This window comes from Acinonyx jubatus, chromosome D3 (assembly GCF_027475565.1).
Source record: "Acinonyx jubatus isolate Ajub_Pintada_27869175 chromosome D3, VMU_Ajub_asm_v1.0, whole genome shotgun sequence".
Classification (NCBI taxonomy): Eukaryota; Metazoa; Chordata; class Mammalia; order Carnivora; family Felidae; genus Acinonyx; species Acinonyx jubatus.
Window position 1 is genome coordinate 84,783,904 of NC_069392.1, and position 22,786 is coordinate 84,806,689.

Consider the following 22,786-nt stretch of genomic DNA (forward strand, 5'->3'; position numbering starts at 1 on the left):
TCACCTCCCAAAGGTCCCACCTCCTAATACCATCACCTTGGGGGTTAGATTTTAGCATAAGGATTTGGGGGAAGTATACACATTCAGTGTGTTACAATCCCCAAAGCAGCTTAGCTAGCCTGTTGGGTGTTCTGTACCTAACAGATTGGAGTTGACACTGTGCACTGGGACACCCTCTAGACGCAGGGTGTCGAGCTCTCCGGGCAGTCTTTTGGAGTTCCTTTTGCCAGTGAGGTCCTCGGATCTCTGCAGAGAAGCCTCTTCCAAACTCGTCCTCCAACCTCTAACCCTTTCACCCTTTCATACTCCTGAACTTTATTTTAACTGTCTTCCTTTGTAAAGTTGCAAGTCCTGCTAAGTGGTTTGTTCCACAACTTACTTTAACGTCTGATATGTAGAGGTACTATTTTCCTAAGGCCGCCTTAACCAAGTGCCATAACTTTGGTGGCTTAAGGCAGACATTTATTCTCACACTGTTCTGGGTCCAGAAATCTGAAACCAAGTTGTTAACAAACTCACGCTCCATCCGAAGGCTCGAGGGAAGAATCCTTCCTGGCCTTGTCCGGCTTCTGGTGGCTCCTGTTCTCCTTGGAGTTCCTTGGCCTGTAATGACATCACCCGGATCTCTGCCCCCATCTTCACACCGACCTCTTCCCTGTGCCTCCTCTGGGTCTCTGTATCCAGATCTCCCTCCCCTTTCTCTTGTAATGACAACAGCCATTGGCTCTAAGACCCACCCTAATCAAGTATGACCTCATTCTTAATTTGATCACATCTGCAAAGACTCTATTTCCAAATAGGGTCACATTCACTGGTATCGGGGTTAGGATTTAGGCACAGCTTTTGAGGCGGGGCGCAGTTGAACCCACCACGATAGGTTACTCGATGCCCTAGGTGAAACCTTCAGGAAAAATGTGTTTACATAAATTTTTAATGAGCTTAATGGGTCAAGCTTGATGATGGGACTATGTTAAAAAAACAAAAAATAAAAAACAAAACAAAATGAAAAAGCATTGTTTAGTTGGTCGTATCTCCATATGGAGTTGCCACTGCAATTAGGTCCTTAATTATGTATCGTCTCACCATTTGGTTATATGGTGTATGGTTGTATGGGTTTTGAGAGTAGAGGCCCCATCTTTCACATCCTTCCAAGGTTCATAGCTCACTGCTTAGTACGGAGTAAGTGCCGAGGAAAACCAGGTGATGACCATTCTCTTCACGGCAGCATGAAAACTTCGGTTGTAGCGTGAGGGATTTCAGTGCAACGTGACATGTTTCCTGACACTGAAAATAATTGACATTGGCATGTATTCCCGAGGAAGGGTGGGGAATTGCTGTCTCTGGGACTCACAGCCCAGTGCGGAGCTTAGGGAAGCCTGCTGTCCCAACGGGCTGACCCTAAGGAACCCCCATGCTAAGACACACCATTCATTCCTTTACGTATCACTGAGGAAGAAACAATGCTGCCAAATGTGATTGTAAGGCGTTGCGAATATAAGATGCATCATAACCGCAGGCGGTAAAATTGGAAGAAAAAGGGGTGAATCTTAGAATCAATGAAATACAGTACTGAAACAGAACACAGTGTCTTTTCATCTGTGCAAAGGAAAGAGTGAGCAGGTGTTGTGGGCGGGACGCTGGGCTTCCCCAGCCCGGAGCCCCCAGGGTGGTGGAATCTGGGATTTTATTTGCAAGAGTGTGGTGTGGCGACTGAGTGTGGGTTTTGCAGTCTGACAGACAGGCAGTAGCATTTTACCTTTCCTTCTCGGAGTCTCCAGCTTCCTTATCTGTAAAGGTGGAATAGCAACAACATCCTTGTAGGGCTTTTTGTGAGAATCCAGTGACATGAGTGAACACGCCCATCTAGGAGCCTGGCCCTTGGGAGTTTCTTCTTCCCTTTCCTGTGCTCCTCCCCTTTGCCTCCCTCGGATGCTCACAATGGAGAAGTAGAAAATAACTTAGACTATATCATGACCTCAGACAATTTGAATTCTGAACACTTGATTCGTTAGATTCCAAATAGAATCCTCATGTCTCATTATTACACTTGCATATTTTATTAGTTTCCGGGTGCAATAAGGTACCGCCAATTTTGTGTGTTACTCCAGTGCGGATTTGTTCTCTTGTAGTTCTGGAGGACAGAAGTCTGATGCAGGGTCTCTGGGCCAACATCCCGATGTGGGCGTGTTTGTATCTGGGGGCCCTAACAGGGTCTGGCTCACACCCTTTCTGGTGCCTGCGGGCTGCCTGCCCTCCTTGGTGGCCCCTTGCCCCCCACCACCAAAGGGGTGCCAAAGACGGCATCTATCTCCTTGTGCCTTTCTTCTGTGGTCACATCTCCTTTTGACCAACTCTCTGATCCCTTCTTCCATCTCCCACTTCCATTTTTAAGGGTTTTAGGATGATTACCTTGGGCCTGGCAGGATAATCCAGGATAGCCTCCCTGTTTTAAGGTCAGCGATGAACTTTTTTTTTTTTTTAGTTTATTTATTTATATTGAGAGAGAGAGAGAGAGAGAGAGAGAGAGATTATGTGCGTGCATGTGTGAGTGCATGTGTGAGAGGGGCAGAGGAAGAGAGGGAGAGAGAATCCCAAACAGGCGACTCCCTGTCAGGCAGAGACCGACGTGAGGTTCTATCTCATGAACCACGAGATCGTGATCGTGACCTGAGCCAAAATCGAGAGTCAGAGGCTTAACCAACTGAGCCACCCAGGCACCCTGGCCAATGAACATCTTTAATTCATCTGCTACTGTGGTTCCCCTTTGCCACATAATCTAACATATCTGCAGGTTCTAGGTTAGGACGTGGACATCTTTGGGGGCCACGATTCTGCCTACCATACATATTGTAAAATATCTATTTATCTCCCTTGTTTCTTAATTGATTATATCTGTGTGGCTTAAAAAAAATCTCATGTTTGAATACCTGCAATTCAATCAATACCTCTATCATGTCACTTGAGCATTATATCAAAATGATCTATTTGTATGTATCTGTCCACCATACTAATACATATGCTTCTTAGGGATGCTTCTTATCCATCTTTGAATTCCCTGAACACAGGACAGTGATTAATGTAAAATAGATTCTTGATAAATGATTATGGAATGGAACAGGATGAGCTTTATTTATTTTCGAAAAATGTCTTATATTGTCTTTTTTTACACTCTTATAAATATCTTCCAAAACCCAAGTGCCTTTGGTTTCGAAACTTTTGTCTTTCTGTATAACAATTTTTCATCTCATAAACTTTGAGAAATACATGATTTGTTTCATTCTATTAAGTGGAAATTCACATAGGAAATGTAGAAAAATGAAAATAATAATAAAAATTATTTTCAGGTTGTTTTAAAAGGAGAATGAAGGCCTGTGAAGTTTCCTAATATATACAACCAGGATTTCACTTCAAATGTGAAAGGAAATTGGACATTATTTTCCCGAGAGACTTTGGTTCTATTAACAAGGAATCATTTGTATTCTGCATGAACCATGAAAGTCAATCATTTATCCTTAGTTATGTGACTTTCCAGTGTCTTACATCAATGTCTGCATCAGCAGGAATAATCCATCCAGTTTTGGTTGAAGCCAAACATATTTATTGCATTTTTCTGTGAATTTGGCAGAATATGCAATATTCTGAATATACAAACGAGATTCTGGGGAAATCCCTGTTGCTGCTATTGTTGTTGTTGCTGCTGTTGTTGTTGTTGTTGTTGCTGTTTCCTTTGTCATTAATATCTCTTCAGTTTTCTCATCTGGGCACAAAAGAGTGAAATAAAATCAACCTTTGACTCATTCTCAGATCGTCCATTAAAACTGATCGGCTAACAAGATGATCCATTTACTATATACTTTTAGTCTTGATATTTTCCCTAGTAACGTTTTCTTTAGTATATTCTCTTACCTCTCCTGTATTGTTCTTTTCATTGGTTTTTATGCTCCGAATAGGCAACATTCTTTACTTCCATAATCCTTGCTAAAATAGCATTCCCTGTCGCTTAGGAAAAGCAGGCATAGACCTGCTTCTAAATCAAAGGCCTCCAGCACTGAAGGTAGCCTCGTGGCTCTTTGTGGGCCCAGTAAAAATACACAGTCATCACTGCAAATTGACTTCTGTCCTCAGAAGAAAGATTTACCGGTTCCCTGGGCTCTGCTTCTAGTTCTGCCAGTCTGCATGCAGTGACTTTGTAGGAGTTAAAACTGGGCAATAGGGTCGGTGCTTAACATATGTGGTGAGCTTCATAGGCCAATAATAATTCTGTCATTTCTAGTGGTCCTCCAATTTTGAGATACAGTTGGAGTAAGTATTAGGACTGTGGTTTCCTCTGATGTAAGAAAAGGGGATTTAAATATAACTATTTCTCCTTTTTAAAAGCATTATTTCAGGGGCGCCTGGGTGGCTTAATTGGTTGGGCCTCCAGCTTCAGCTCAGGTCATGATCTGGCAGTTCATGGGTTCGAGCCCCGCGTCAGGCTCTGTGCTAACGGCTCAGAGCCTGGAGCCTGCTTCCGATTCTGTGTCTCCCTCTCTCTCTGCACCTCTCCCACTCACCACTCTGTCTCTCCCTCTCTCAAAAATAAATAAACATTTAAAAAAATTTCTTTAAAGCCTTATTTCATTCTCCATCATTTATTTCAAAAGAAATCCATGAAAATACAGATTTTAAAAAAGAAAAATTATCGGGGTGCCTGGGTGGCTCAGTCAGTAAAGCTTCTGATTTAGGTCATGATCTCACAGTTCGTGAGTTCGAGCCCCACGTTGGGCTCTGTGCTGACAGTTCAGAGCCTGGAACCTGCTTCAGATTCTGTGTCTCCCTCTCTCCCTTCTCCTCCCCCACTCATGCTCTCTCTGTCTCAAAAATAAATAAACATTAAAAAAAATTTTTAAACAGAAAAAAAAGAAAAATTATCTATAATCTCACCAATTGGGGTGACAGCATTTTAATGGTTCTTCCTTCCAATTTTTATATAAATTATAACTATGATATGACTGCGTGTATATATCATATATAAGCTTTTCTATGTGTATATCCTTTTATTTTAAAATAACAAAAACGGGGGCACCTGGGTGGCTCAGTTGGTTCAGTGTCTGACTCTTGATTTCAGCTCAGGTCATGATCTCAGCGTTGGTGGGTTCCAGCCATGAGTTGGGCTCTGCACTGACAACAAGGAGACTGATTGGGATTCTCTGTCTCTCCTTCTCTCTCTGCCCCTCCCTCACTCACAGATGCACACTCTCTGTCTCCCAAAGTAGATAAATAAACATTAGAAAAAAATAACAAAAATGTCATCATGTACATGCTCTGCCCCCTCACCAGAATGAAATCTCCTTCAGGTGACCATCTTCCTGATCTATTATCTGTTCTAATTCCTAGAATAGCATCTGGCATACAGTAGGTCCTCAATAAGTAGACAGTTGTTGATTCACTGTTTTTATCACTGCACCCTGTGCTGTAAGCCTTTCCCACAGTAATTAATACAGAAAATGAATTTAGCCTCATCTTACTGAGGAATGTTGAAAAATGTGACTTACCACTTTCAGTTATAAAATGAGGAAGTTTTGGGGATCTAATGTACAGCCTGGTGACTTTAGTTAATAACACTGTATTGTATACTTGAAATTGGTTAAGGGAGTAGATCTTGAGTGTTCTTACCACACATGCACACAAACAGTGGTAACTGTGTGAGGTGATGGGTGTGTTAATAAACTTGACTGTGGTAATCCTTGCACTCTCAGTATGCATCTTAAACCATTATGTTGCACATCTTAAATATGTACAACTTCCATCTGTCAATTATACCCCAAGAATGCTGGGAAAAAAAGAGAGGTGTGATTTACCGTAAGAATTGTCAATAGATGTACTGCTGGGACAACCACAGGAGGTAACGATAAAGAACAGAAGATCTTTGCCTGCTGAGAGCTCACAGCAGAGTCCTGCGATTGCCTTTCCTTAGCCAGACAGCCACCTAGCCCACAGGACACCTCCATCTGGGAACAGCCACAATCAGTGACTGGTAGATAAGGGGACACCAAGTCTCAGCCTCGTGTCTCAATTCAGTTCAATGCTGAAGGGCCACCCCTGCTGAGAACTCATGGTGTACTGGCTAATATTGGATATTCCCGGCCAGTGCAACACAACACACCTCTCTTTTCACTCATCCTCTCCCAGCGTTTCTTCCCCAGTTGCTCCTGAGAGCAGAACGCCGACAGCAGACCCCCAGTAACCACCCAAAAGCTCTGTCTCAGAGTCTCTTTCCCAGGAAACCCAATGCATTCAATGTTTGGGCTGTTTCCACATGTTTTGCAGCTATAAACATGGCTGCAATGGATAGCCTTGTTCAAATGTTCGTCTTCCCCACTTAGTGATTTAGGGTAAATTGCCAGAAGAAAAATTTTGTTGATTAGAAAGGATAAATGTTTTTAAGGCTTTTGCTACCAGATGGCAAACCGACTCTAGAAGGGTTGCAGAATTTACAGTTTTATTGGCAATGTATGATGATGCCCATCCCCCCACTTTCTTGTGACCACTGGGGCTTCCTTTGTGGGTTGGTTTGATTTTAATTTTGATGTGTTTAATGGGGAGAAAAAGCTTTGTCATTGCTTTGTATTTGCAGTGCATTGATAACTAGAAATGTTCAACATGTTTCCCTATGTCTACAGAACGTTTGTGTTTCCTCTTTTGTTAATTTTCTGTTATGGTCCTATGCCAATTTTTCTTCTGAGGGTTATAAATGAATAAGAAGAAATCCTAATTGTATTTATACAGACTGTTTTCAATCTTCTATAACATAATTATTCCTGATCTATATTTTTACTATGTTAATTTCTTTAAATGTAGAGAGACATTTATATTTTTGTAGTTAAATCTGTCAACTTTTTCAGTCCTTTTTCTGTATAAATTTTGCACTTGGAGTTATGCTTACAAAGTCTTTCTCTACCTCTTAAGTGTGCAAACATTTGCTTCAACACTTTTCTGATGCTTTTTTATTTTACAAATATTTTTAACTATCTAGAATTCATTTTGCCAGCAAACAGATAATATAAACTGGTGGCCGGGGCTGTATTGGGCTTGCTTGGGTCATGGGTTTATCATGCCCCCCCAAAGAATATGTTCAAGCCTTTAATCCCTGTATCTGTGCATGTGACCTACTTTGGGGATAGGGTCTTTGCAGATGCAGTCAAGCTAAATGAGGTCCTACTGGGTGAGGGTAGACCCCAATCCAGTGATTAGTGTCCATATAGAACATGGGAAATTTGGAAACCACAGACAGGAGATGCAATGCAGGAACAGAGACTGGAGTGATGTGTCTATAATCCAAGGAATACCAGGTCCCTCTGGACCCAGAGGCCAAGAGAAAGGCAGCTAACAACACATTCTCCCTCAGAGCCTCCAGAAGGAGCCAACCCCGCTGACACCTTGATTTTGGACTCCTTGCCTGCAGAAGTGGGAGGGAGAAAGTTTCAGTGGTTCTAGCTACCCAGCTTGTGGTAGTTTGTTAAGGCAGCTCACTGTTTTAAAGATGTTTGAAATGGTTGCCATCAGTGAAAAATTGGGGCATTTCATCTAAAAATAGCAGGTGAACTCTGAGCCCTCATGGTAGTGTGGTCTTGGCCGGACCTCCTACTCACTTTCTCTGCATGAGGAGGAGATCATGGGTGGGGGAAGCTACCTTTCTCAGCTCTAACGATTTTTTCTTTTCTTTTCTTAATGCTAAACTTGTCCCAACATCATTTCCTAAGTAATGCAACAAACCATATGAAATGCTGCTTGCATCCTTGGCCATATGCTCATGTAGCATGTGAGTCTATTTGGGGGCTTTGTATTCCTTTATTTTTTTTTAAGGTTTTTACATTGATTTTTATTTATTTATTTTAATATTTATTTATTTTTGAGAGAGACACAGAGTGCGAGCAGGGGAGGGGTAGAGAGAGAGGGAGACGCAGAATCTGAAGCAGGCTCCAGGCTCCTAGCTGGCCTCAGCACACAGCCCCATGTGGGGCTGGAACTCACAAACTGTGAGATCATGACCTGAGCCAAAGTCGGATGCTTAACTGACTGAGCCACCCAAGCACCACAGGGTTTTTTCTTTCTGAGAGAGAGACAGCTTCAGCGAGAGAGGGGCAGAGAGACAGGGAGACAGAGGATCCCAACGGGTTCAGCACTGACAGCAGAGATCCCGATGCGGGGCTGGAACCCACAAACCGCAAGATCATGACCTCAGTCCAAGTCAGTTGCTTAACTGACTGAGCCATCCAGGTGCCCCTTGTGGGCGGTGGGTGGGAGGGGCTTTCTATTCTCATCCTCTAATGTGCCTAAATAGCCATTCAACTGCATTGCACAGTTGGGCTTATGACCCTTTAAATATATCTTGTTCACTCTCATTGGGCAAGCAGGGGACACTGCCTTCCTTCAGTACTACAATTCTATCCATTAAGATAAGTGAATTTAATAGAAATAAATGCAGATTCTGCCAAGTAGACTTAAGATGACTGCAGCCCCTTACACAGGTCTCCCCATTGGAAATGTAAGCCATTAGCTTCCTGGCTACGGGTTGGTTTCCCACTGCCAATTTCTTTTCTATGAAAAACAGTAATTTGAGTAAAGAGTCATCTCATTATCATTGCAGTTGTAAACATCATTTGTTGTCTGAAAAAATATGTGGCATTAAAATATGTAAGATATTTGTCAGTTTTGTAAACTTCATTAAAATGTATGCGAATGTCCTTTTCCCTGTAGCCAAGTGTCACCTTCCTGAATTTTGTATGCACAAAATTTGAATTAGTAGGAAAAGGATTACCTAAGGGAATTATGTCTGTAGAATACTTAAAGGGGTGCTTGAAATGATTAGTTAGTGATCATGTTCAGAAGGTCCTTTTATTTAATTTTTAAAATTTTTATAACTTTTTAATTTGAAATAATTATAAATTCATAGGCAGTTGCAAAGAAATGTCTAGGGAGGTCCTGTGCACCTTCCTCTCATGTTAACATTTTATGGAACAATAGCATAGTATCTACACTAAGGCGCTGCTGTGGGTACAACCCATAGACGTCTCCCAAGTTCACCATTTGTCATGTGTATCCCCATGCAGTGTGGCTTATTACATAACCACCACCACGATCATGATACTAAACTGTGTGGTCACCACAGGCTCGGTCGTGTTATCCCTTCATAGCCACACCATCCTCTCTCCCATCCTAACCCCTGGCAGCAACCAATCTGTTCTTTATTTCCACAATTCTGTAATTTCAAGAATGTTACATACACGGCATCATGGAATAAATAACCTTTTGGAATTGGCTCTTTCATCCAGCATAATTCCCTGGAGATCCATCGAGGGACCACTCGTGCCTTTTCATTCCTGAGTGGTTTTCTGTGGCGTGGATGCTTCATCGGGTATAATCACTCACCCGATTGCAAGACATTTGGGTGGCCTCCAGTGTTGCCTATTATGAATGAAGCAGCTATGAACATTCCCATGCAAGTTCTCATGTGGAAATGTCTTCCTTTCTCTGGGTTGAATGTCTGAGATTGCGGTTGTGGGGTGGTGTGGTAAGACCACATTTACTTTGGGAAGAGCTGCGGGGCTACTCTCCAGAGGGGCTTACGGAAAAGCCATTTATTTAAAATAATCCCGTTCTTCTGTTTTCATCCCTTTAAAACATCTTTATTTGTTTCCTGCTTAAAAAATAATTCCTGTCTAAGAGGTATCATAAATACAACTTTGATGATACTCTGTTATTTGCAACTTTGCAATTCGGTCTTCATTTGTTATTGCTCTGTTTATAGTTTCTAGCATTCGTTTTCCCAGTTGTTCACCTAGTCGTTAGGTCTCTTCGTCACCTGGAAAACAAGGTGCCTTAGGACAGAACCCGACGTGGGTTCCCGTGTAAATGACGTTTAGGGCTTGGCGGGTACAAATAGAGCTGCTCTGAGCATGTGCACACGGTCGTGGGATGGGCATCTGCTCTCCTCTCTCCTGGGCAAGTATCCGGAAGCAGGATTGCTGGGTCACGTGTTCAGTGGATGGTTAACTTTCTAAGAAATATGAAATAGCTTCCCAGAGTGGCTGCCCCATTTTGCATTCTCGCCAGGGACCAGGAGCATCCCCGCCGCTCTGCCTCCACACCTGCGCTGGGAACAATCAGCTTCGGCACCCCTCTGTTCCAATGGATATGTAGAGGCATCTCAGTGTGTGGGGGGGTATTTTTAATATTTTTTAAGGTTTATTTTGTTTTTAAGAGAAAGAGAGACAGAGCGTGAGTGGGGGAGGGGCAGAGAGAGAGGGAGACACAGAATCCAAGGCAGGCTCCAGGCTCTGAGCTGTCAGCACAGAGCCTGATGCGGGGCTCGAACTCAGGAACTGTGAGATCATGACCTGGGCTGAAGTGGATGAGTAACCGACTGGTGGTTACTGTGGTTTTAACTGGCATTTCTGTAATGGCTAATGACATGAGCACTTTTATTTTTTTAAGAGAGAGAGAGAGCACATGCTTGCATGGAGGGGCAGAGGGATATTGAGAGAGCAAATCCCAAGCAGGCTCTATGCCCATAGCGGAGCCTGATTCTGGGCTGGATCTCAAGACCCTGAGATCATGATCTGAGCCAAAATCAACAGTTGGATGCTCAACTGACTGAGCCACCCAGGCGTCCAATGACGTGTGCATTAAAAAAATGTTTTTTCATTTATTCATTTTGAGAGAGACAGAGAGAGTGAGTGGGGGAGGGGCAGAGAGACAGGGAGAGAGAGAACCCCAAGTAGGCTCTGCACTGTCCACACAGAGCCCCATGCGGGGCTCAAACTCATGAAACAAAAGGCGATACCATGACCTGAGCCAAACGGAGAGTCCCACACTTAACCAACTGAGCCACTCAGGCGCCCCAACGTGTGCATTTTCAGATGTACTTACTATCATCTGCATAACCTCTTTGATGAAGTGTCTCAGTTTCTGCTTATTTCTGAGTTATATTTTTGCTATTGAGTTTTGGGGGTTCATTATGTGTTTCTTTGCATATGTGATTTACAAACATTTTCTCCAAGTTTTGTGCCTTGTGTTTTCATTCTCTGGACAGTATTTTCATAGAGCAAGTTTGTAATTTTGATGAAGTCCAATTTATAAGTTTTTTTTCTTTTCTGAATTGTGTTTTTCGGTGTCTTATCTAAGAACTCTTAGCTAACCCCAGTCACAAAGATTTTCTATGTTTTCTTCTGAAACTTTTATAGCTTTGTACTTTGAATTGAAATCTTTGTTTCATTTTGCACCCTTCATACAAGACATGAGGTTGAGGTTGTGGTTTATTATTTTTTTTCTTTTTGGTATATGGAAGGCCAGTTGTGCCATCATTAGTTCCAAAGACTTCCCTCAATCCATCGTGTTGCCTTGTATCTTTACCACAAATTAATTGACTGTAACTATGTGGGTCCATTTCTGGACTCTTTATTCTGTTAATATTTTACAATGTAGCTACTGGAAAATTTTAAATGACATGTATGGCCCTCATTTTATCTCTATTGGACAGCATTGCTGGAAGCATGAGTGACAGCCAGAGGGCTGGCCTTCAGGATGTTCCAGTCAGTCCCTGGGGGAGGGCATGACCTCCTGGCCATTTCCGGGGGGGCGTGGTTCTCGATGTTCAGGGCCAGCCCACAGGCTAGTGAGTGGGAGGGGTATCAGCAGAGTCTACTCTGATCTTCGGGCCTGTACCCATTGTATCCCTTTTCTTCCTCTCTCCTTTCCTTTGTGGTGATGTGTTTCCATTCCGAGTGTTGCACTTCTTTCTTCCCATTCTATCTCCCTCTCTCTTTCTCTCTCTTCCCCTTCCTCACATTCAGTGTAAAGGTTTGTTGATGGTCCTAATTTATTTTCTCTTCTTTATGCACCTTAAATTATTCCTTTCTCCTTCCTTTGCCCTTCTCACATTTTCCCCTTTATCTATCCATAACTTTTGCCCACTCAATTCTGCTCCTTTTAATACTTAATCCATATGTACATGTTCCATTTTTTATCTTCTTTTGACACATCTTCCATCACAGATAGTCATCAAAATCATATGACCATATATAAATACACAGTAATAGCATGACCACAAATAGGTATAAGGGCCATGTCTACCCTAGCAAGCAGTGTTGCAACAGCAGCAGTATGACCATATTTTTAAAACTCCCAGAATATTAATTTTGAGTAGCACTCAATATACAGTTACAGTATACATTGAAAATTATTTAAAAATTGGTTGACAATTTGCATTCTTCCTGCCATAAATTTGCCTTCTTCCTCGCATATGTGCAGGACAACTAGCTCCTCCCCTAATCAGTTCAGTGGACAACAGTGAAGTAAGCATTTATTTAATGTCCTTGTCTACCTCCTGCTATGCAATTTGATAATCATGATAGTAAAGTTATGCATTTGATGTAATTGGTGTGCCTAGTGAAATCCGAGTTAGTTCAATTTGCCCGACTTCATTTGTAAACAAAGGATGGTGGCCTGAAGGAAAATTCTGTTTGGAAGAAAAATTGAAAGAATGAGTAATTAGTTCTGATTTTTATTCCTCAACCAAAGGTATATGGAAAACCTAAGCATCCTACTGGCATCCCCTGGTGAACAGCCGTGTGGTCTTAAGACGTCTTCTTAGCAGCTATGTAGAATTAAAGTTCATTACCTGGCCACACCTACAGAGTTACATATAAAGAGGAGACAGTGTTTTATTACATAAAACTACATGCAATTTCAGGACTAACTTCGTTCGTGAAGATTTGACTGTATCCAATATGTAAAGTGTGCCTTCATCTTTTGAAGCATGTTGTGATTAACTGCTTGTTGCCTATCAAAATATTCCTTCACAGTTTTGAGGGTCCTTTTTTCAGCGATACTTCTAGAAAATCATTTTGCTTTCCTTACTTTATTGTTGCCTTAGTGTGCAGAAGTGTAGCCTTACAGGAGCCGGCCAGAAAGTGCACGTGCTATGCCTGCAGAGTCTAAGGAGAGCCCGGATCTTCAAGAGCGTTCCCATGTTATGGGGAAAAGTCTTTTTAGGACCTGGCTCTCTCTACTTTCTGTCCCAGAGATTTCTCTTGTTCTCTTAGTCTTTCTCACCTTTCCCATTTACTTTTCAGAAAGCTTAGAGGTGAGTTGTGATGTACAACTACTCCAGAGAACTTAACGCTGTGGGGTCTTTGGTGGGGGTGGGGTGGGGATTAAAAGAAGCTTGGTTGAACTCGGGTCAAAGGTTCACTTGGCCTGGGTCTGGAACAAAAGATTCCTTATGGGGTAATTCATGGGTGGTTTGGTAAAATCTAGGAGACTGTTGAACTCACTGAATGCTTCCTGAGGGCTGACACTGTTTGATGATGATTCTGTTTGAGATGAAAGGCTAGTGTTCTCCAGCATTTAAATTATCATTAAATTAGGTTCATGGTGGGCTTGAGGCATTTTTGAAACCATGTCCACATACGGTTTGCAAAATATGCGTTTTTCTGAAGTAAGGGATATAGGACTCCTAAGGGAATAATAAATAACTCTTCTCCTCAAATTGGCATCCACAGGCATGTTTTTAAGGATGTGCAATGTATGTAAACAAATTTAAAAACTGTATATATGGACAATCGGATATGCAATTATTATCCAAATACTTGGATAATTTGTATGGATAATAATTTTTAAAAACCCATAAATTTATTTATTATTATCTGAATGACCTCATCATGTCCCAGTGCTACTGTTCAGTCCCAGTGTCTGTGTTGTGTCTTTGTTTTTTGTTTGTTTCTTATTTGTTTATTTTTGTTGTGTTTTTAATTGAATCAATATTCACTGACCATCTAAAGTGACCTTTCTCAAACTGGGCGCAGAGGCAGTATTCTAGATTGACCTGTGAATTCTCAGGGTTTGAGAAACACTGCCTTTGAGGTTGACTGATTAGTTCAGCCATTGCTTTAAGAGTGTGTGATGTCACTCAAATGGTTTCTGTTTGGTTTTGTTCTCGTGGAGGCAGAAGGAAGAGAAAGGAATGTTTACCATGTTTCGAGGTTATATCAGGGTGTCAGGGAAACCCTGAAAAGGATCACAAAAGAGGAGAACCTGCTTGGTTTAGGGGGACAGAGCAGAAGTCTAGGGGGAGTCTGGGGGGCATTACTAACATGAGCTGAGGAGGGTGGAGAGGTGAGCAGACCAGCGCAGACGTCGGGCATTCCCGGCAGAGAAGAGACATTGTGTGAAGCCACAGGGGCAGGACAGCCGGTGCGCTGGGGGAACCGGGTAGGATTCTGTAATTGGTTGGTGGGGTGGTTGTGGGTACATTGGGAGGGAAGCGGAAGACAGAGCCAGGGGCCAGTGATGAAGGATTTGAGGGGTCTGTAAGTGGTGTAATACTGACTCTTAAACACAAGACTGGCAGAATCGAGTTTGTTATCTAGGGAGCCAGTGCGGAGCCTGGATGGTGGGTTCTTAGGTCACACTGGGGTCATGAAGAAAGGGGTTAGGAGGTTGTAATGTATTTTTAATACAGTAAAACCTTGGTTTGCGAGCATAATTCATTCCGGAAAATGCTTGTAATCCAAAGCACTTGTATATCAAAGCGAATTTCCCCATAAGAAATAATGGAAACTCAGATGATTCGTTCCACAACCCCAAGATATTAATATAAAAATGATTACAATACTGTAATATAATACAAAATAATAAAGAAAATACAAATATAAAGAAAAATAAACAAATTAACTTGAACTTACCTTTGAGGTAAGACAAAGAGGGTGGACGAGAGAGGAGACGAGAGAGGAGAGTTATTGTGTTAGAAGTCTTTCTCTGTCACTAACAGAATCACTACTATTGGCTCAATAGAATCTTTTTCTTTTCATGAAAGTTTAACAAGGAATCTATCCAATGATGCTTGATTTTGCCTCCTTTTGAGGATTTCATGGAAATGTGACATTGCATTGTTGTTAAACAGATTCATGGCTCACACTGCTACGGCCTTATTTGGGTGGTAGTTTTTGTTGAAAACTACAAAATTTTGCAGTTTCCCATATTTTACACATCTCCCTAATCTCATTGGAAGTGAGGGGTTCCTCTGCCTTTTTCTCCTCCTCTGCAGATGGTATCTCCTCCATAAGTTCTTGCTGTTCCTCATGATGGCAACAGTTGGATGCCAGTTGTGGGTGCCTTCCAACGTTCTGAAAAACCACTGATTTCTGACAAACACCATGGCCTGAGACTGAGATCTGGGCATGGGAGATGATCACCCACAATCGAGAGAGAGACAGGAGAGAGAGAAGAACCATTGGCTCAGTTGTGATCATGTGATGTTCAGTGTCACATACTACTCGTATTGCAAGACATCGCTTGTTTATCAAGTTAAAATTTATTAGAAATGCTTGCTCGTCTTGGAGAACATTTGAAGAACAAGTTACTCACAATCCAAGGTTTTACTATATTTGCAAACATAAAAACACAATAAAACAGACATAAATATTCCTGTGGGGAACTGGGAGATGAGGAAAGGGAGGCTGGTAATTGATGTGAAATCAACAAACATAGAAAGGAGTTCTGTAGGAAGAGATGTGCTTCATCTGTCTTGCTTCCCAGTCTTCTTTTTGGTCCAGCTGTGACTGATTGCAAACAGAAAATCACAGTTCCTTGAATGAGAACCTTTGCTCATGAACACAGATGGGTTTGTCCAGGCCTCTGTCATTGGAGACCCAGCCTCCTGCTTTGTCACTTTCCTGTCCTCAGCATGGCCTCTGTCTCACGGACAGGATGGCTGCTCCAGCACCCCCTGCACCTGTTTGGGAGGACAGAGGTAGCCAGACAGGCTGTGTCCTCTCCAGGGACCTCCTCACCCCAAGTTAGCACACCCCACCTACATTTACCCACACGGACTTCGCCTAGCCAAATGGTCGTACTTACTGCAGGCAAGGTTGCAAAAACAGTTTTGTTCTGGATGATTGTGGGTTCAGCTAAAATCTTAGGAGAAAGTGGGGAACGGGGCAAATAGCTTTCATCACAGTCCCTTGGTAACATTTGCCTGAAACACAACTAGACTGCCTAGACATCTTGGTATGCTCATCACTAGGGATTTCATCATTTTTGTTGGAATCACAGAATTGGGTCCCCCTTCCATCACATTTTCTAACTTGATGTTCTTTACTTATTTGGTAATCAGCTTTTGTTTACTAATTCTATGTATTTTCTTATTGCTTCTAAAATTTTTTAGTCCATTCCTTTGGGTTTTCTCTGTCTACAAGTCTGTCATCAGAAATTAATTCCATCGGGCACCTGTCTAGTCGGTAGAGCCATGCGCCTCTTGAGTTCGCCTCTTATGAGTTCGAGTCCCATGTTGGGTGTAGAGGTTACTTAAAAATAAAATCTTTAAAAAAGAAAGAAAGAAAGTAATCCAAATATATGTTTTTTAAAATTTTTTATATTTTGTATTCCTTTATTAGCCTACTTTCATTGGCTGATAATTACAGAACACTTAATAATGATTGTGCTACTGATACCTTTTTCATTTTAATAGGAATGCATCTAATATTTCTTCACTAAGCATAATGTATGTGTGCACTGACATGTGTTTAGTTTTGTATTTAAGACTTACATATTGAGATTTTTTAAATTTAAGAATGTTGAATTTTATCAAATGTCATTAGCATCTATAGAGATAATTATAGGATTTTTCTCTTAACACAGTAAGTTGCATTAATATCCGAATAATAAACCATTTATTCATTTTAGCTATGAAATTTACTTGATCAAAATTGTATTTTTTTTAAGTTTATTTATTTTGAGAGAGATGGGGGGGAGGGGCAGAAAAACAGGGCCAGAGAGAATCCCAAGCAGGCTCTGCACTGTCAGCATAGAGCCTGATGTGGAGGTTGAACTCATGAATCCTGAGATCATGACCTGAGCTGAAATCAAGAGTCGGATGCTTACCCAACTGAGCCACCCAGGTGCCCCACCCCCTTTTATTCTTTTAATATGTTGCTATATTCTGTCTGATAATGATATCAGCTTCATTATTATAATGAATCACATACTGATCTGTATGTGAATCTTAATTTTACTTTTGTTTCTGGTGATCTACATTTACATTTCCTTTTTCCTGGATGACTGCATCCCTTAAATGTTTATATCTACTACAGATGCCTACCATACTTAGTAAATGTTTACCTAATTTACACCTATTTAATTATTTAATCTAATTTAGCCTTTGGTCTTGGTTATGTAATCATTTTGATATTTCTCTTTATTTTTTCTGGACTTTTAGTCACTGGAGAAAATTGCAGTTAAAAAATAGTTTTCTCTTGGGGCGCCTGGGTGGCTCAGTCAGTTGGGCATCCGACTTTGGCTCAGGTCATGATCTCACGGTTTGTGAGTTCGAGCCCCACGTCAGGCTCTGTGCTGGCAGCTTGGAGCCTGGATCCTGCTTCGGATTCTGTGTCTCCCTCTCTCTCTGACACTCCCTGGCTCGTGCTCTGTCTCTCTCTTTCTCTCTCAAAAATAAACAAACATTAAAAAAAATTTTTTAAATAGTTTTTTCTAAAAGTAATAAAAGCTATTAGTGAAAAACTACTGGTAGATTTAGCTGCTAAGTCCCTGTGAGAGAAGGGTCCCAACCCAGGCTCTGAAAGGTCCCCATTTCTTAGGAAAAGATGGAAAGTCTGGATGAGGAAGTAACCCAAAGCAACTTATTCAATGTCATTGAATTCCATAAAAATTAACAGAACAGATTAGGTTTATTGATCATTTAAAATGTACTTAAAATATAATTAATTATGCTTTATACCATCAGTCTCTGGAGAGAAATACCTGAAACATCCCTGTTTATTAACTGTGCACAAGGATGCTTTCAAAGGTTAGCGGAGTAGCAAGGCTCTGATAGGACTTGTGCAGGGCAGGCATCTGTGTAGGCAAAGGACACCCCAGACTTCCAGAACTTTCCTTGTCTCCTGACCTGTTTAGAAACAGAATACCTCTGGTTGGGCTGGGCCTGGGAATGATTTTCTTATAACATTAGAAAGTTATCATGAGATGGATCCTGCTGCTGAAATGGTATGCAAAAGTGTAAATATTAAACAAAACATACCAATGTAATTAAATAATCTTTAAAAGGTTGAACCAATGTCCATGTGGTAACATTCTAAATTGCCCCATCATGTGTGGTTGTTAGGAATACACCAGAAGGACTCCTCTTAGTGACAGCGGGGGTCTGGATGTGGTCAGAGAAGCCATTGAACTGACCTGTGCTGCTTCATATTTAAGTTCTTAGGATGTGCCAGGATCTGACCTATGCCCTGGGGATAAAAATGGAGACCTATGCCCTGGAGATTAAAAATGACCAGTTACAGCATAATATAGTATCAATGGTCTGGAGTATCTACTTTGTAAGAAGGCGTTAGTTGATTTTAAGTTTAGAGAAAGAATGTACTAGATAACTAGACACAAAAGTACATGAGGACAGGGGCATATATTAACTCATTTAATCCTTAGAAACTGTCAAGGACACTGAGGTGCAGAGAGGTTAAGAATTTTCAAGGTCACAGAGCTAGTGAGGGGGAGCTAAGACCTGAATGCACGCTCCTAACTGCGTTAATTCGAACTCCCCTTGCCTTGTTACAAAGATGAAGATTGTAAAGACATATGGTAAATATTCATTAATTTTAACAACCATTATTATAATCTTGATCTTAAGAAGTGTTTCTTGATGGGCCATAGACCACCCTCATACAATGGAATCGAGCCAATTAGGAATGGACAACCCAGTACCTAGAGCTATCCAGCCAATAAGGCTGGAATAAGGGGGACGAGGAGGGCGGGGGGTGGTGGTGACCAGAACCTTAAAAAACAAAGACCCTTGCCTATAGTCATGGGCATTCACTTTTGAATGTCCCCTCTCTGTAAGGAGAGCCTCTGACCAGGATTACTGCCATGGCCCCTGACTCTTCCTGCTTCCAACCTTGCCCCTTCCCATCCCTTTTCCATGGGGCAGCTGGTCATCTTGCTAAAATGCCAACTTTATTTCATCTGTCAAATTCATTAAGCACCAACAGGCAACCAGTCAATAATTATGGGATGAATGGATGAGTGAATTAGATATGAGACCTCATTGACCATAGTCCCCTCTCTTACTTAGGCTTAGATGAAGCCTACCCCAGCTTCTTTTGCTAACACTTCCTCTTCCAAGCAACTAATTCTTTCAATAGTTCATTCCATTCATCAAGTGACGTTGTGGGATATAAAGAGTAAAATGAGGGGCACTTAGGTGGCTCCGTTGGTTAAGCCGACTTAACCAGATCAGCTCAGGTCATGATCTCACGGTTTGTGAGTTCAAGTCCTGTGCTCTATGCTGACAGCGCGGAGCCTGCTTGGTATTCTCTGTCTCCCTCTCTCTCTGCCCTTCCCCTGCGTGTGCAAGCTCTCCCTCCCTTTCTCTCTCTCTCTCTCTCTGTCTCTCACAATATATTAATAGACTTCAAATTGCTCACAAATTTTAAGTAAAGTATTACAATTAATACTGGTCTTAGTCTCATATACCTCGATCAAAGCTATATTTTCTCTTAGTTTTGCTTCTCATCTAATATCTGTAAACTTTTATCATATAGCCATTGCTCTCCTTGTCACTCTTATCAAGCAGGTGTTACGTATTAAAGGCAAAGGTTTTTTGACTTTTGAATTCTTGCAACTTTACCAGTTCACTCACTGTGATGGACTGAATTGTGTTCCCCGTGCCCCCCCCCACCCCATCTAAATTGATATGTTGAAGCCCTAACCCCCCATATGACTCTGTTTGGAGCCTTTAAGGGAGGGTAAACAAGGTCATAGGGAGGGGCCCTTATCTGATAGGACTGGTGTCCTCATAAGGAGAAGAGGTCACACAGGGCTCTCTCTCCATGGGAGCACAGAGGAAAGGCCATGTGAGGACACGGAGAAGGGGCCATCTAGTAGCCGGGAAGAGAGCCCTCATCCGAGGCAATCCCGCACTTGATCTGGGACTTCTAGCCCCAGAACTGTGAAAACGATGTCTGTGTTTAAGCCACCCAGTCTGTAATGCTAGGGCAGCCTAAGCAGACTAAGACCCTCCCACTGGTGGGAGGATCAGGAACGTAGCTCTTCCTCTTCTCTCAGTCCTAGAACCCCAGGTCAGGGCTGTGTTCTACCTGGAGCCCGGGTCTCGTCACCGGGCTTGAAGGGAGCTGGCGAGAGGGGCTGACAATGCAGGACAGGACACAATGGCGCTTGGGTTTCTGGTGCCTGGAAGACTTGGGAGTTCTAAGAGTGAAGAGGGAATGAACATACCTTAGTGCACGAATGTGAAAGAAGTAAGAAAATAGTTGTTTAGTCCAGACACCTGGGCAAGGCGTCCCCCATCCACAGACATTCCGCTTTGACACGGATTTCCCCAGACAGTGGGCTCCAGCATCCCATGGTTGGGGGCAGGTCTCATGAGTAAAGCACTCATCTTCTTTCTGGATACTTCCTCAGATTACCTTAAAGCACACATGGACTTACCTTTGGAACTAGACTTCCGCATTTTGTTTTAAAAAATTAAGTTTATTTATTTTGAGAGAGACAGAGATAGCATGAGTGGGGGGGGGAGAGAGAGAGAGAGAGAGAGAGAGAGAGAGAGAGAGAGTCCCAAGCAGGCTCTGCACTGTCAATGCAGCACCTGATGTGGGGCTCAAACTCACGAACAATGAGATCATGACCTGAGCCGAAATTAGGAGTTGGAGGCTTAACCGACTGAGCCACTCAGGCACCCCCTTTTAATTTTTTTTAATTAATTAATTTTTTTTAATTTATATCCAAGTTAGTTAGCATATAGTGCAACAATGATTTCAGGAGTAGATTCCTTAATGCCCCTTACCCATTTAGCCCACCCCCCTCCCCACAACCCCTCCAGCAACCCTCTGTTTGATCTCCATATTTAAAAGTCTCTTTCCTTGCCAATAATTGCCTTATAATATTACAACTCGAGGCAACAGGAAAGTTTATTTCATACAAAAACGTTTCTTTCAAGAATATAAACTATATCTGTTCCTATGTAGGGAGGGACTGGGGAAACAGGAAGTCTGTGGAGAGGCAGGGGTTGATGCAGTAAAATGGAAATAGGAATGGAAAGTGAAGGCCAGCGAGGGGAGATGAGGAGGGTCAGGGTGCACACTTTTCTGCTTAGACTCTGTCCCAGCCTGTGCACTTAAACTCACGGCAACGCAAACAAACAAAAATGGCGTAATAAGTATTTCCTATCCTCGGTCACCCACGAACCTTAGCAAGTGCTATAGTAACGCGGTGGGAGAGAAAAAAGAAATGGACACATTTCATTCATCCTGCACGTTCTCCCTGATTTGGTCAGTGGTTTCCTCAGACCTGCACCCCCAGGACCTTGACACAAGACTGTCAGATGTCTGAGACCATCCACAGACCAGGGGCGCCGTCTGGTTGGAACAGCTTGGGTGCTGATTCAGGGCTGTCCTCACTACCACCCTCAGTCCCCTGTAAGCTCCCTCGACCTTAGGTGGCCTGTGAGCTCAGACTGAAAAACCTTAAACCGCCATCTGCAAAGATACAGACATGGTCCAAGTCCTAAATACGTGGTTTAAGATAAAGGCAGGTGGTGAGATCTTGTCATTGAAGGGCTGGGTAAGGAGGACCTGTGGATACTGTGAAAGTTCACTGGTAAAGAATTCATTATACCTCTTTCTCCAGATCTCTGGGCACTTAGGGTTTGTTTCTGTGGTTTCATAACCAAACTCACCACGGGCTCCCGTTGTCCTGGGTTGGGCCGCAGATTGACTCAGTGATGTGGGAGCCAAGGAACATTCTGGAGCTGCCTGATGGTGATATGAGTCGTCCCCCGCCCTCTGCTTTGGATCCTCTGCAGCGTGCCGAGGCTAAGCCCCGAGCACGGTGGGGGGGGGGGGGGGGGGGGGAGGGGTGCCAGCACGGAGCGCACGCATCCCGTGGCTGACTTTTCCCACAGACGTACCAAAATAGGCCCCACTGATTGAACTGTTCGGTGGTGCCCTCCCGGACCACGGCCGGGCTGCAACAGCTCTTTATCTCAGAGCCACCAGAAAGCTAATTCAGCATTTCTTCCCTTGACATAATCTCCTGATCGGGTTTAGCTTAGTTTTGAGCCCAAGTCTTGAATAAAAACAGCTAGTACTCAGCCGGCTCTTTATGAAGCCATCAGGCTTAGGAGGCAAGACTTCGAGGCCAGCGACTGTCTGGCAGAGCACGTGGGTGCCTAGGGCCCTGTCGCCCCAGGAGGCGGGGCGTGGCTGCCCTTCCTTGTGGGGCTGCTACACAGGGCAGCACCCAGGGGGATGATCCTGGTTTACCGTCAAGGTTGTCGGGGCACCGAACACCACCCTGGAGGGGATCAGGACGGGGCAGCCAGCGTGCTGCAGCAGAGGCAGGCAGGAGGGCGGGGGTTCGGACCAAAGTCCAATAGGCACAACCAATAGGCAATTGTAGGCACAACCTTCCAGTATTACTCAGCGTTCGGTGAGTGCGTGAAGGGCAGCGGCTCAGCACACACCTCTGGGTTCCCATTCTGCTGTTTCTCTCCCTCGTTTCCCGCTCATTGTAGACAGAATTCAGCAACGCAACAATGACGAGACACTGATGGGCAGGCTCCTTCTCTACGCGTTCCTGTGCTGAGAGATGAATGTTGCTTACTTCTTGACTATTTTATTTATGAACATATTTTTTTTAATGTTTAATTATTTATTTTGAGAGAGAGAGAGCAGGGGAGGGGCAGAGAGAGGGAGACAGAGGATCCCACGCAGGCTCC

At 42.9% G+C, this 22,786-nt stretch overlaps 1 protein-coding gene across 2 annotated transcripts in view; it reads left to right on the top strand.

Annotated features, from left to right (window-relative positions):
- Nucleotides 1-22,786, top strand: part of SOCS6 (suppressor of cytokine signaling 6) — a 105,005-nt gene that overhangs the window by 79,293 nt on the left and 2,926 nt on the right. The window contains exon 7 of one of the 2 annotated variants that reach the window (XR_008291646.1): nt 21,697-21,839. The exons of the other annotated variant lie outside the window; for it this stretch is intronic. The gene's annotated coding sequence lies outside the window, so the exon portion shown is untranslated. Of the gene's footprint in view, nt 1-21,696; nt 21,840-22,786 lie in introns of those variants that run through there. 2 annotated transcript variants of the gene reach the window in all.